The sequence below is a fragment of the Triturus cristatus genome, chromosome 5_2 (assembly GCF_964204655.1).
Source record: "Triturus cristatus chromosome 5_2, aTriCri1.1, whole genome shotgun sequence".
Lineage (NCBI taxonomy): Eukaryota > Metazoa > Chordata > Amphibia > Caudata > Salamandridae > Triturus > Triturus cristatus.
The window spans coordinates 577,308,855-577,321,136 of record NC_140588.1 but is presented as its reverse complement, the minus strand read 5'-3'; the positions used below and the strand labels follow the sequence as shown (position 1 = coordinate 577,321,136).

The window sequence follows — 12,282 nt, the reverse complement described above, 5'->3', positions numbered from 1 at the left end:
GTTCGAGCATGGAGGGTGAGGGACATGGGTCACCCTCATATACAGGGGTGTGGGCATGGGCAGGGTGGGGCGTGGGGTACCCGTCAGGGTATTGCCCGTTTGGAAGCCCGTTCGGAAGGCAAGAGGAGGCGGAGGCGGAGGCGGGAATCTCTGCTCAATTTTTTCCCGAGGCCTGGGGACAAGCCTTTGCACATTTGATCCAGCCGGGCCTGCATCAGCAGATCCTGCTCCGATGGCAAGGGAGAGCCTGCAGGTGTAAATCAAAGAAAGGGGAGAAATCCGCAAGAGGCGGGTTAACAAATTCCAGTGGCAGGCCCATGTTCCCCAGGAAGCAAGTACTTCCTCCTGCTCCCTTCAGTGGGAAAAGACATAGGAGGTGTATTTCTCTAAGCAGGGGCTCTGCGTAGGTGGCACTGCATTGCTTTGGGAAGCATCCATGCTAAGTGCAGAGTAGCAGCAGACCCCACAGCTGAGACGTGAATTGGGACTGTTAAGGAAGGGCACTGGGAGGGTGAGGAGGGCAGAGGAAAATGCTTTAAAAAAGCATCTGCAAGTTCCTACACACCCGCTGAAAACCCATACCAGGGATGGGGCTCGAACCCATGCGGACAACTGTCCATTGGATCTTAAGTCCAACGCCTTAACCACTCGGCCACCCTGGTGAGACCCTAGGCCCTGCCTTACTCAGCTCCCTTTTCATGCTGGCTGCTCCAGCGCAGGCTGTCCAGCAAGAGGTGATTGCAGAGTAAAAAGGCTTTTGCAGGAGGATAAAGGTAATTGCTTATGACAAACACACTGTGTGACACCTAACTTTTCCCCACTCGTACTTTATGGGCAATCTATACAGTGGAGTTAGCTTAGTCACAATAAGGAAGTGAGCAAGGCAGGCTCACAAGAGCATCTCCTCCCTGGTGGTCTAGTGGCTAGGATTCGGCGCTTTCACCGCCGCGGCCCGGGTTCGATTCCCGGTCAGGGAAGATCCCTCTAAGACGTAGACGTGCGTAATTTGTCCACGCAGCTCAGCTTTTTTTAATCGAAGGTCCTTAAAAAGGCACCCCGACCTATAGACGAAAGCAGAGGAAAGGGGCTGGGTCCCCTGTGTCCCAGGTTGCTTTGCTCCCATTGCCCTCAGCCACCTTCATGCGCACGCAGTCCCCCACCCAGTCAGGTGCTCTATGTGGGCGTAAAGTGCAGTACCAGCTCATCAGAAAGGTAAATTGCTGGAAAACCCGGCTGCGATGTATACATCTACTTTGGAGCACTCTTCTCCCTTGCACTCTTGAATCGGTCATTCGCAATGTATTCTTCCAGCAAGCTGAATAACGAGGTAGGTGTGAGAAGGTGTACCAGCTGTCTTTGAGCTATCAGCGGCCACTAGGTGTCCCTCTTGTGATTTCCCGGGGATCCCGATTGTACAGGAATTCGTCGGTTCAGTAGCACGGGGGAGGGGATGGCCTGTGCTTGGAAGTGACAAACAGTCTGGTGGAATCATGAGTGTTTTTTCAAGTTCTGATTCATATTCGCTGTAGAATAAAATATGCTTTCAGCCCCCATGAGCTTTGTCACTAGGAGAGCAGTGTAGGAACTTTTGCTGTATGGCTGTGGGTTCCCTGGTGGTCTAGTGGTTAGGATTCGGCGCTCTCACCGCCGCGGCCCGGGTTCGATTCCCGGTCAGGGAACAGTCCTTCTTCTGCCCTTGAATGCTTTTCCTTCCCGCAGGTCAGGGCTTCTCAAAATGAATTTGCTTTTCTGACAAACAGTTTGCCTAGCATCCCGCAATCTGGCTCCTAATTTGATTTTCGCAAGGTTCCCTTTGAGTTGCTTTCCTCGGCGGGAGGACAATCTCTTGTGCAAGGCTCTTGAGGAAGTGAGATTCTGTATTCCGAGGTGCGCTTCTTTTCGTAGGCTTCTGACCACATGGTGTGCGGCAGGAAGTCATCTTTGACAGGGCCGCAGGCTTTGTCTCCAAATGGCATCCCGGACCCACTGCAACCCACCTTTTTGCTGAAACGGAAGTCTGGTTCAGGGTAAGAAAAAGCTGAGCTGCACGTACCGAAAGCAGCAGAGCCCAGCGGCGGAGAGGGTGTGGCCAGGGCTGTCTGATTTGCATAGTGACCAGTGGCATCTTGGGAATGTACAGGCTTTGGAGCCTAACGGGTGCTGCAGGGGTCTGCCTGGCCGGAGAAATGCCTGTCTGGCGCTCCCCTCAGGACACACGTGTCTTCCGTTCGAGCATGGAGGGTGAGGGACATGGGTCACCCTCATATACAGGGGTGTGGGCATGGGCAGGATGGGGCGTGGGGGACCCGTCAGGGCATTGCCCGTTTGGAAGCCCGTTCGGAAGGCAAGAGGAGGCGGAGGCGGAGGCGGGAATCTCTGCTCAATTTTTTCCCGAGGCCTGGGGACAAGCCTTTGCACATTTGATCCTGCCGGGCCTGCATCAGCAGATCCTGCTCCGATGGCAAGGGAGAGCCTGCAGGTGTAAATCAAAGAAAGGGGAGAAATCCGCAAGAGGCGGGTTAACAAATTCCAGTGGCAGGCCCATGTTCCCCAGGAAGCAAGTACTTCCTCCTGCTCCCTTCAGTGGGAAAAGACATAGGAGGTGTATTTCTCTAAGCAGGGGCTCTGCGTAGGTGGCACTGCATTGCTTTGGGAAGCATCCATGCTAAGTGCAGAGTAGCAGCAGACCCCACAGCTGAGACGTGAATTGGGACTGTTAAGGAAGGGCACTGGGAGGGTGAGGAGGGCAGAGGAAAATGCTTTAAAAAAGCATCTGCAAGTTCCTACACACCCGCTGAAAACCCATACCAGGGATGGGGCTCGAACCCATGCGGACAACTGTCCATTGGATCTTAAGTCCAACGCCTTAACCACTCGGCCACCCTGGTGAGACCCTAGGCCCTGCCTTACTCAGCTCCCTTTTCATGCTGGCTGCTCCAGCGCAGGCTGTCCAGCAAGAGGTGATTGCAGAGTAAAAAGGCTTTTGCAGGAGGATAAAGGTAATTGCTTATGACAAACACACTGTGTGACACCTAACTTTTCCCCACTCGTACTTTATGGGCAATCTATACAGTGGAGTTAGCTTAGTCACAATAAGGAAGTGAGCAAGGCAGGCTCACAAGAGCATCTCCTCGCTGGTGGTCTAGTGGCTAGGATTCGGCGCTTTCACTGCCGCGGCCCGGGTTCGATTCCCGGTCAGGGAAGATCCCTCTAAGACGTAGACGTGCGTAATTTGTCCACGCAGCTCAGCTTTTTTTAATCGAAGGTCCTTAAAAAGGCACCCCGACCTATAGACGAAAGCAGAGGAAAGGGGCTGGGTCCCCTGTGTCCCAGGTTGCTTTGCTCCCATTGCCCTCAGCCACCTTCATGCGCACGCAGTCCCCCACCCAGTCAGGTGCTCTATGTGGGCGTTAAGTGCAGTACCAGCTCATCAGAAAGGTAAATTGCTGGAAAACCCGGCTGCGATGTATACATCTACTTTGGAGCACTCTTCTCCCTTGCACTCTTGAATCGGTCATTCGCAATGTATTCTTCCAGCAAGCTGAATAACGAGGTAGGTGTGAGAAGGTGTACCAGCTGTCTTTGAGCTATCAGCGGCCACTAGGTGTCCCTCTTGTGATTTCCCGGGGATCCCGATTGTACAGGAATTCGTCGGTTCAGTAGCACGGGGGAGGGGATGGCCTGTGCTTGGAAGTGACAAACAGTCTGGTGGAATCATGAGTGTTTTTTCAAGTTCTGATTCATATTCGCTGTAGAATAAAATATGCTTTCAGCCCCCATGAGCTTTGTCACTAGGAGAGCAGTGTAGGAACTTTTGCTGTATGGCTGTGGGTTCCCTGGTGGTCTAGTGGTTAGGATTCGGCGCTCTCACCGCCGCGGCCCGGGTTCGATTCCCGGTCAGGGAACAGTCCTTCTTCTGCCCTTGAATGCTTTTCCTTCCCGCAGGTCAGGGCTTCTCAAAATGAATTTGCTTTTCTGACAAACAGTTTGCCTAGCATCCCGCAATCTGGCTCCTAATTTGATTTTCGCAAGGTTCCCTTTGAGTTGCTTTCCTCGGCGGGAGGACAATCTCTTGTGCAAGGCTCTTGAGGAAGTGAGATTCTGTATTCCGAGGTGCGCTTCTTTTCGTAGGCTTCTGACCACATGGTGTGCGGCAGGAAGTCATCTTTGACAGGGCCGCAGGCTTTGTCTCCAAATGGCATCCCGGACCCACTGCAACCCACCTTTTTGCTGAAACGGAAGTCTGGTTCAGGGTAAGAAAAAGCTGAGCTGCACGTACCGAAAGCAGCAGAGCCCAGCGGCGGAGAGGGTGTGGCCAGGGCTGTCTGATTTGCATAGTGACCAGTGGCATCTTGGGAATGTACAGGCTTTGGAGCCTAACGGGTGCTGCAGGGGTCTGCCTGGCCGGAGAAATGCCTGTCTGGCGCTCCCCTCAGGACACACGTGTCTTCCGTTCGAGCATGGAGGGTGAGGGACATGGGTCACCCTCATATACAGGGGTGTGGGCATGGGCAGGGTGGGGCGTGGGGTACCCGTCAGGGCATTGCCCGTTTGGAAGCCCGTTCGGAAGGCAAGAGGAGGCGGAGGCGGAGGCGGGAATCTCTGCTCAATTTTTTCCCGAGGCCTGGGGACAAGCCTTTGCACATTTGATCCAGCCGGGCCTGCATCAGCAGATCCTGCTCCGATGGCAAGGGAGAGCCTGCAGGTGTAAATCAAAGAAAGGGGAGAAATCCGCAAGAGGCGGGTTAACAAATTCCAGTGGCAGGCCCATGTTCCCCAGGAAGCAAGTACTTCCTCCTGCTCCCTTCAGTGGGAAAAGACATAGGAGGTGTATTTCTCTAAGCAGGGGCTCTGCGTAGGTGGCACTGCATTGCTTTGGGAAGCATCCATGCTAAGTGCAGAGTAGCAGCAGACCCCACAGCTGAGACGTGAATTGGGACTGTTAAGGAAGGGCACTGGGAGGGTGAGGAGGGCAGAGGAAAATGCTTTAAAAAAGCATCTGCAAGTTCCTACACACCCGCTGAAAACCCATACCAGGGATGGGGCTCGAACCCATTCGGACAACTGTCCATTGGATCTTAAGTCCAACGCCTTAACCACTCGGCCACCCTGGTGAGACCCTAGGCCCTGCCTTACTCAGCTCCCTTTTCATGCTGGCTGCTCCAGCGCAGGCTGTCCAGCAAGAGGTGATTGCAGAGTAAAAAGGCTTTTGCAGGAGGATAAAGGTAATTGCTTATGACAAACACACTGTGTGACACCTAACTTTTCCCCACTCGTACTTTATGGGCAATCTATACAGTGGAGTTAGCTTAGTCACAATAAGGAAGTGAGCAAGGCAGGCTCACAAGAGCATCTCCTCCCTGGTGGTCTAGTGGCTAGGATTCGGCGCTTTCACCGCCGCGGCCCGGGTTCGATTCCCGGTCAGGGAAGATCCCTCTAAGACGTAGACGTGTGTAATTTGTCCACGCAGCTCAGCTTTTTTTAATCGAAGGTCCTTAAAAAGGCACCCCGACCTATAGACGAAAGCAGAGGAAAGGGGCTGGGTCCCCTGTGTCCCAGGTTGCTTTGCTCCCATTGCCCTCAGCCACCTTCATGCGCACGCAGTCCCCCACCCAGTCAGGTGCTCTATGTGGGCGTAAAGTGCAGTACCAGCTCATCAGAAAAGTAAATTGCTGGAAAACCCGGCTGCGATGTATACATCTACTTTGGAGCACTCTTCTCCCTTGCACTCTTGAATCGGTCATTCGCAATGTATTCTTCCAGCAAGCTGAATAACGAGGTAGGTGTGAGAAGGTGTACCAGCTGTCTTTGAGCTATCAGCGGCCACTAGGTGTCCCTCTTGTGATTTCCCGGGGATCCCGATTGTACAGGAATTCGTCGGTTCAGTAGCACGGGGGAGGGGATGGCCTGTGCTTGGAAGTGACAAACAGTCTGGTGGAATCATGAGTGTTTTTTCAAGTTCTGATTCATATTCGCTGTAGAATAAAATATGCTTTCAGCCCCCATGAGCTTTGTCACTAGGAGAGCAGTGTAGGAACTTTTGCTGTATGGCTGTGGGTTCCCTGGTGGTCTAGTGGTTAGGATTCGGCGCTCTCACCGCCGCGGCCCGGGTTCGATTCCCGGTCAGGGAACAGTCCTTCTTCTGCCCTTGAATGCTTTTCCTTCCCGCAGGTCAGGGCTTCTCAAAATGAATTTGCTTTTCTGACAAACAGTTTGCCTAGCATCCCGCAATCTGGCTCCTAATTTGATTTTCGCAAGGTTCCCTTTGAGTTGTTTTCCTCGGCGGGAGGAAAATCTCTTGTGCAAGGCTCTTGAGGAAGTGAGATTCTGTATTCCGAGGTGCGCTTCTTTTCGTAGGCTTCTGACCACATGGTGTGCGGCAGGAAGTCATCTTTGACAGGGCCGCAGGCTTTGTCTCCAAATGGCATCCCGGACCCACTGCAACCCACCTTTTTGCTGAAACGGAAGTCTGGTTCAGGGTAAGAAAAAGCTGAGCTGCACGTACCGAAAGCAGCAGAGCCCAGCGGCGGAGAAGGTGTGGCCAGGGCTGTCTGATTTGCATAGTGACCAGTGGCATCTTGGGAATGTACAGGCTTTGGAGCCTAACGGGTGCTGCAGGGGTCTGCCTGGCCGGAGAAATGCCTGTCTGGCGCTCCCCTCAGGACACACGTGTCTTCCGTTCGAGCATGGAGGGTGAGGGACATGGGTCACCCTCATATACAGGGGTGTGGGCATGGGCAGGATGGGGCGTGGGGGACCCGTCAGGGCATTGCCCGTTTGGAAGCCCGTTCGGAAGGCAAGAGGAGGCGGAGGCGGAGGCGGGAATCTCTGCTCAATTTTTTCCCGAGGCCTGGGGACAAGCCTTTGCACATTTGATCCAGCCGGGCCTGCATCAGCAGATCCTGCTCCGATGGCAATGGAGAGCCTGCAGGTGTAAATCAAAGAAAGGGGAGAAATCCGCAAGAGGCGGGTTAACAAATTCCAGTGGCAGGCCCATGTTCCCCAGGAAGCAAGTACTTCCTCCTGCTCCCTTCAGTGGGAAAAGACATAGGAGGTGTATTTCTCTAAGCAGGGGCTCTGCGTAGGTGGCACTGCATTGCTTTGGGAAGCATCCATGCTAAGTGCAGAGTAGCAGCAGACCCCACAGCTGAGACGTGAATTGGGACTGTTAAGGAAGGGCACTGGGAGGGTGAGGAGGGCAGAGGAAAATGCTTTAAAAAAGCATCTGCAAGTTCCTACACACCCGCTGAAAACCCATACCAGGGATGGGGCTCGAACCCATGCGGACAACTGTCCATTGGATCTTAAGTCCAACGCCTTAACCACTCGGCCACCCTGGTGAGACCCTAGGCCCTACCTTACTCAGCTCCCTTTTCATGCTGGCTGCTCCAGCGCAGGCTGTCCAGCAAGAGGTGATTGCAGAGTAAAAAGGCTTTTGCAGGAGGATAAAGGTAATTGCTTATGACAAACACACTGTGTGACACCTAACTTTTCCCCACTCGTACTTTATGGGCAATCTATACAGTGGAGTTAGCTTAGTCACAATAAGGAAGTGAGCAAGGCAGGCTCACAAGAGCATCTCCTCCCTGGTGGTCTAGTGGCTAGGATTCGGCGCTTTCACTGCCGCGGCCTGGGTTCGATTCCCGGTCAGGGAAGATCCCTCTAAGACGTAGACGTGTGTAATTTGTCCACGCAGCTCAGCTTTTTTTAATCGAAGGTCCTTAAAAAGGCACCCCGACCTATAGACGAAAGCAGAGGAAAGGGGCTGGGTCCCCTGTGTCCCAGGTTGCTTTGCTCCCATTGCCCTCAGCCACCTTCATGCGCACGCAGTCCCCCACCCAGTCAGGTGCTCTATGTGGGCGTAAAGTGCAGTACCAGCTCATCAGAAAGGTAAATTGCTGGAAAACCCGGCTGCGATGTATACATCTACTTTGGAGCACTCTTCTCCCTTGCACTCTTGAATCGGTCATTCGCAATGTATTCTTCCAGCAAGCTGAATAACGAGGTAGGTGTGAGAAGGTGTACCAGCTGTCTTTGAGCTATCAGCGGCCACTAGGTGTCCCTCTTGTGATTTCCCGGGGATCCCGATTGTACAGGAATTCGTCGGTTCAGTAGCACGGGGGAGGGGATGGCCTGTGCTTGGAAGTGACAAACAGTCTGGTGGAATCATGAGTGTTTTTTCAAGTTCTGATTCATATTCGCTGTAGAATAAAATATGCTTTCAGCCCCCATGAGCTTTGTCACTAGGAGAGCAGTGTAGGAACTTTTGCTGTATGGCTGTGGGTTCCCTGGTGGTCTAGTGGTTAGGATTCGGCGCTCTCACCGCCGCGGCCCGGGTTCGATTCCCGGTCAGGGAACAGTCCTTCTTCTGCCCTTGAATGCTTTTCCTTCCCGCAGGTCAGGGCTTCTCAAAATGAATTTGCTTTTCTGACAAACAGTTTGCCTAGCATCCCGCAATCTGGCTCCTAATTTGATTTTCGCAAGGTTCCCTTTGAGTTGCTTTCCTCGGCGGGAGGAAAATCTCTTGTGCAAGGCTCTTGAGGAAGTGAGATTCTGTATTCCGAGGTGCGCTTCTTTTCGTAGGCTTCTGACCACATGGTGTGCGGCAGGAAGTCATCTTTGACAGGGCCGCAGGCTTTGTCTCCAAATGGCATCCCGGACCCACTGCAACCCACCTTTTTGCTGAAACGGAAGTCTGGTTCAGGGTAAGAAAAAGCTGAGCTGCACGTACCGAAAGCAGCAGAGCCCAGCGGCGGAGAGGGTGTGGCCAGGGCTGTCTGATTTGCATAGTGACCAGTGGCATCTTGGGAATGTACAGGCTTTGGAGCCTAACGGGTGCTGCAGGGGTCTGCCTGGCCGGAGAAATGCCTGTCTGGCGCTCCCCTCAGGACACACGTGTCTTCCGTTCGAGCATGGAGGGTGAGGGACATGGGTCACCCTCATATACAGGGGTGTGGGCATGGGCAGGATGGGGCGTGGGGGACCCGTCAGGGCATTGCCCGTTTGGAAGCCCGTTCGGAAGGCAAGAGGAGGCGGAGGCGGAGGCGGGAATCTCTGCTCAATTTTTTCCCGAGGCCTGGGGACAAGCCTTTGCACATTTGATCCAGCCGGGCCTGCATCAGCAGATCCTGCTCCGATGGCAATGGAGAGCCTGCAGGTGTAAATCAAAGAAAGGGGAGAAATCCGCAAGAGGCGGGTTAACAAATTCCAGTGGCAGGCCCATGTTCCCCAGGAAGCAAGTACTTCCTCCTGCTCCCTTCAGTGGGAAAAGACATAGGAGGTGTATTTCTCTAAGCAGGGGCTCTGCGTAGGTGGCACTGCATTGCTTTGGGAAGCATCCATGCTAAGTGCAGAGTAGCAGCAGACCCCACAGCTGAGACGTGAATTGGGACTGTTAAGGAAGGGCACTGGGAGGGTGAGGAGGGCAGAGGAAAATGCTTTAAAAAAGCATCTGCAAGTTCCTACACACCCGCTGAAAACCCATACCAGGGATGGGGCTCGAACCCATGCGGACAACTGTCCATTGGATCTTAAGTCCAACGCCTTAACCACTCGGCCACCCTGGTGAGACCCTAGGCCCTACCTTACTCAGCTCCCTTTTCATGCTGGCTGCTCCAGCGCAGGCTGTCCAGCAAGAGGTGATTGCAGAGTAAAAAGGCTTTTGCAGGAGGATAAAGGTAATTGCTTATGACAAACACACTGTGTGACACCTAACTTTTCCCCACTCGTACTTTATGGGCAATCTATACAGTGGAGTTAGCTTAGTCACAATAAGGAAGTGAGCAAGGCAGGCTCACAAGAGCATCTCCTCCCTGGTGGTCTAGTGGCTAGGATTCGGCGCTTTCACTGCCGCGGCCCGGGTTCGATTCCCGGTCAGGGAAGATCCCTCTAAGACGTAGACGTGTGTAATTTGTCCACGCAGCTCAGCTTTTTTTAATCGAAGGTCCTTAAAAAGGCACCCCGACCTATAGACGAAAGCAGAGGAAAGGGGCTGGGTCCCCTGTGTCCCAGGTTGCTTTGCTCCCATTGCCCTCAGCCACCTTCATGCGCACGCAGTCCCCCACCCAGTCAGGTGCTCTATGTGGGCGTAAAGTGCAGTACCAGCTCATCAGAAAGGTAAATTGCTGGAAAACCCGGCTGCGATGTATACATCTACTTTGGAGCACTCTTCTCCCTTGCACTCTTGAATCGGTCATTCGCAATGTATTCTTCCAGCAAGCTGAATAACGAGGTAGGTGTGAGAAGGTGTACCAGCTGTCTTTGAGCTATCAGCGGCCACTAGGTGTCCCTCTTGTGATTTCCCGGGGATCCCGATTGTACAGGAATTCGTCGGTTCAGTAGCACGGGGGAGGGGATGGCCTGTGCTTGGAAGTGACAAACAGTCTGGTGGAATCATGAGTGTTTTTTCAAGTTCTGATTCATATTCGCTGTAGAATAAAATATGCTTTCAGCCCCCATGAGCTTTGTCACTAGGAGAGCAGTGTAGGAACTTTTGCTGTATGGCTGTGGGTTCCCTGGTGGTCTAGTGGTTAGGATTCGGCGCTCTCACCGCCGCGGCCCGGGTTCGATTCCCGGTCAGGGAACAGTCCTTCTTCTGCCCTTGAATGCTTTTCCTTCCCGCAGGTCAGGGCTTCTCAAAATGAATTTGCTTTTCTGACAAACAGTTTGCCTAGCATCCCGCAATCTGGCTCCTAATTTGATTTTCGCAAGGTTCCCTTTGAGTTGCTTTCCTCGGCGGGAGGAAAATCTCTTGTGCAAGGCTCTTGAGGAAGTGAGATTCTGTATTCCGAGGTGCGCTTCTTTTCGTAGGCTTCTGACCACATGGTGTGCGGCAGGAAGTCATCTTTGACAGGGCCGCAGGCTTTGTCTCCAAATGGCATCCCGGACCCACTGCAACCCACCTTTTTGCTGAAACGGAAGTCTGGTTCAGGGTAAGAAAAAGCTGAGCTGCACGTACCGAAAGCAGCAGAGCCCAGCGGCGGAGAGGGTGTGGCCAGGGCTGTCTGATTTGCATAGTGACCAGTGGCATCTTGGGAATGTACAGGCTTTGGAGCCTAACGGGTGCTGCAGGGGTCTGCCTGGCCGGAGAAATGCCTGTCTGGCGCTCCCCTCAGGACACACGTGTCTTCCGTTCGAGCATGGAGGGTGAGGGACATGGGTCACCCTCATATACAGGGGTGTGGGCATGGGCAGGATGGGGCGTGGGGGACCCGTCAGGGCATTGCCCGTTTGGAAGCCCGTTCGGAAGGCAAGAGGAGGCGGAGGCGGAGGCGGGAATCTCTGCTCAATTTTTTCCCGAGGCCTGGGGACAAGCCTTTGCACATTTGATCCAGCCGGGCCTGCATCAGCAGATCCTGCTCCGATGGCAAGGGAGAGCCTGCAGGTGTAAATCAAAGAAAGGGGAGAAATCCGCAAGAGGCGGGTTAACAAATTCCAGTGGCAGGCCCATGTTCCCCAGGAAGCAAGTACTTCCTCCTGCTCCCTTCAGTGGGAAAAGACATAGGAGGTGTATTTCTCTAAGCAGGGGCTCTGCGTAGGTGGCACTGCATTGCTTTGGCAAACATCCATGCTAAGTGCAGAGTAGCAGCAGACCCCACAGCTGAGACGTGAATTGGGACTGTTAAGGAAGGGCACTGGGAGGGTGAGGAGGGCAGAGGAAAATGCTTTACAAAAGCATCTGCAAGTTCCTACACACCCGCTGAAAACCCATACCAGGGATGGGGCTCGAACCCATGCGGACAACTGTCCATTGGATCTTAAGTCCAACGCCTTAACCACTCGGCCACCCTGGTGAGACCCTAGGCCCTGCCTTACTCAGCTCCCTTTTCATGCTGGCTGCTCCAGCGCAGGCTGTCCAGCAAGAGGTGATTGCAGAGTAAAAAGGCTTTTGCAGGAGGATAAAGGTAATTGCTTATGACAAACACACTGTGTGACACCTAACTTTTCCCCACTCGTACTTTATGGGCAATCTATACAGTGGAGTTAGCTTAGTCACAATAAGGAAGTGAGCAAGGCAGGCTCACAAGAGCATCTCCTCCCTGGTGGTCTAGTGGCTAGGATTCGGCGCTTTCACCGCCGCGGCCCGGGTTCGATTCCCGGTCAGGGAAGATCCCTCTAAGACGTAGACGTGTGTAATTTGTCCACGCAGCTCAGCTTTTTTTAATCGAAGGTCCTTAAAAAGGCACCCCGACCTATAGACGAAAGCAGAGGAAAGGGGCTGGGTCCCCTGTGTCCCAGGTTGCTTTGCTCCCATTGCCCTCAGCCACCTTCATGCGCACGCAG

At 53.5% G+C, this 12,282-nt stretch overlaps 13 non-coding genes across 13 annotated transcripts; 8 read left to right on the top strand and 5 right to left on the bottom strand.

Moving 5' to 3' along the window:
* Window positions 1-579: 579 nt before the first annotated feature.
* Window positions 580-662, bottom strand: TRNAL-UAA (transfer RNA leucine (anticodon UAA)). Its single transcript has one exon. It is a non-coding gene; the product is annotated as a tRNA-Leu (tRNA).
* A 243-nt stretch (window positions 663-905) lies between these two features.
* On the top strand, window positions 906-977 carry TRNAE-UUC (transfer RNA glutamic acid (anticodon UUC)). The gene has a single exon. It is a non-coding gene; the product is annotated as a tRNA-Glu (tRNA).
* A 630-nt stretch (window positions 978-1,607) lies between these two features.
* On the top strand, window positions 1,608-1,679 carry TRNAE-CUC (transfer RNA glutamic acid (anticodon CUC)). The gene has a single exon. It is a non-coding gene; the product is annotated as a tRNA-Glu (tRNA).
* A 1,126-nt stretch (window positions 1,680-2,805) lies between these two features.
* TRNAL-UAA (transfer RNA leucine (anticodon UAA)) lies at window positions 2,806-2,888 on the bottom strand. The gene has a single exon. It is a non-coding gene; the product is annotated as a tRNA-Leu (tRNA).
* Window positions 2,889-3,833: 945 nt separating this feature from the next.
* Window positions 3,834-3,905, top strand: TRNAE-CUC (transfer RNA glutamic acid (anticodon CUC)). Its single transcript has one exon. It is a non-coding gene; the product is annotated as a tRNA-Glu (tRNA).
* A 1,452-nt stretch (window positions 3,906-5,357) lies between these two features.
* Window positions 5,358-5,429, top strand: TRNAE-UUC (transfer RNA glutamic acid (anticodon UUC)). The gene has a single exon. It is a non-coding gene; the product is annotated as a tRNA-Glu (tRNA).
* A 630-nt stretch (window positions 5,430-6,059) lies between these two features.
* On the top strand, window positions 6,060-6,131 carry TRNAE-CUC (transfer RNA glutamic acid (anticodon CUC)). Its single transcript has one exon. It is a non-coding gene; the product is annotated as a tRNA-Glu (tRNA).
* Window positions 6,132-7,257: 1,126 nt separating this feature from the next.
* Window positions 7,258-7,340, bottom strand: TRNAL-UAA (transfer RNA leucine (anticodon UAA)). Its single transcript has one exon. It is a non-coding gene; the product is annotated as a tRNA-Leu (tRNA).
* Window positions 7,341-8,285: 945 nt separating this feature from the next.
* Window positions 8,286-8,357, top strand: TRNAE-CUC (transfer RNA glutamic acid (anticodon CUC)). The gene has a single exon. It is a non-coding gene; the product is annotated as a tRNA-Glu (tRNA).
* Window positions 8,358-9,483: 1,126 nt separating this feature from the next.
* On the bottom strand, window positions 9,484-9,566 carry TRNAL-UAA (transfer RNA leucine (anticodon UAA)). Its single transcript has one exon. It is a non-coding gene; the product is annotated as a tRNA-Leu (tRNA).
* Window positions 9,567-10,511: 945 nt separating this feature from the next.
* Window positions 10,512-10,583, top strand: TRNAE-CUC (transfer RNA glutamic acid (anticodon CUC)). The gene has a single exon. It is a non-coding gene; the product is annotated as a tRNA-Glu (tRNA).
* Window positions 10,584-11,709: 1,126 nt separating this feature from the next.
* Window positions 11,710-11,792, bottom strand: TRNAL-UAA (transfer RNA leucine (anticodon UAA)). Its single transcript has one exon. It is a non-coding gene; the product is annotated as a tRNA-Leu (tRNA).
* A 243-nt stretch (window positions 11,793-12,035) lies between these two features.
* TRNAE-UUC (transfer RNA glutamic acid (anticodon UUC)) lies at window positions 12,036-12,107 on the top strand. Its single transcript has one exon. It is a non-coding gene; the product is annotated as a tRNA-Glu (tRNA).
* The last annotated feature ends 175 nt before the right edge of the window (window positions 12,108-12,282 follow it).